Consider the following 1425-nt stretch of genomic DNA (forward strand, 5'->3'; position numbering starts at 1 on the left):
TTGGTCACATGATCCCAAGGATTGTGGAATCACATGACGACCGTACCCCCCCCCTTCACGTGATCAAGGCGGGCGCCATTTCTACCGAGGTGCCGCCATGTTATCTAACGGGGCATTCCCTCGGGCACGCTTTTAAAGGGGTCCAATAAGGGGGCCCAGCCCCGGGTGCTGTGACCTGATGCGGCCAGTGCTGGGAGGAGGGGATAGGCCTCCTGGTGCAGGGGGAGCATGTGTGTGGGGCAAGGGGACAGGGCTGGAGCCTGGGCCTCCGTGTGGGCCTGGAGATGGTATGCCAGGGACAGGGCAGTGAGCAACCTGCAGCAAACCAGCATGGCAAGGGGAGGCCGGCAGGGCCCCTGTGCCATCCCACTGGGCCTGATGGCAGCTGCTGCGGGCAGCCCCCGCATGTACCGTGTCAGATGGGCACCCGGAGCCTCAGCAGGCAGGACAGTGCCTCGCACCTCACTGCATGGAGCTGCCAGGCTTTCCTGGTGGCCAGTGAGCCATCCGCGCAGGCCAGCCATTGTGCCTTAGGTGTCGACGGCAGAAGCACCACTCGCTGGAGTGAGGATGACAAAGATGAATATCGGTGATGTTTGGTGCTGACACTTGTTCACTGTGTAGTCCGTGTAAATCTTGGGAAAGCCAATGTGCAGAGGATGAGGTGTTTTCAGGCTAACCTTTCTGCAAGCTGGTACTCTTTGGACCTCTGCAGCTTTCTCCTCATGTCATAGAGAATCAGCACTTCCCTTTCTAGGAAGAAACAATGACACATAATGTCTGCTTAGTGATGTGTGGTTATGTGCCAAGGAACAGACAGCTGAGAGAGGAGCGCGAGCTCAGCCCACCCCCATGCACTTGACAGAAGTGACAGCTCTGTCCGGCATCAGCTGCAGGTGAGGAGGAAGTGGGTGCTCAGTGTGAGGGGAAACTAGGGGGAGAGGGTGGTGTTTGCTGGCTTGCACTGACTTTCCTAATGAGGATTGGTAGGTGAAAGAGTAACAGGTGAGAAGAAGCGAGTAGGACGCCCCTCACCCTGGACTGAAAGATGCAAGTACATGACAGGAGCGGAGCATGTCGCAGTGATGGGGTTTATCCAGTGATGCCTCTGTGGGTGGGCATACTGGGGAGGAAGAACTTACACTGGTCTGAAAGCAAGTCAGGAGCAGCATAAAAGGGTTTAGTGGGTGTTTCCTCTAGCTTTTTGGTTCCGTGGAGAGGCCGTGGCAGATATCCCAAAGAACTGCTGCTCTGAAAAGAAAGTGGAATGGGAAAAAAATGTATAACAAACTAAGCAGGGATAGATCTGTTAGTACACTCAGCAGTGTCTGTGATCTAGCTAGATCATGTTATGCTAGACACTGTATGAATGTGCAATAAGAAAGCCTGGACTTACCCCAAAGGGAAGTGGGAAGGCTATATGAA

This window comes from Apteryx mantelli, chromosome 21 (genome assembly GCF_036417845.1).
Source record: "Apteryx mantelli isolate bAptMan1 chromosome 21, bAptMan1.hap1, whole genome shotgun sequence".
Lineage (NCBI taxonomy): Eukaryota > Metazoa > Chordata > Aves > Apterygiformes > Apterygidae > Apteryx > Apteryx mantelli.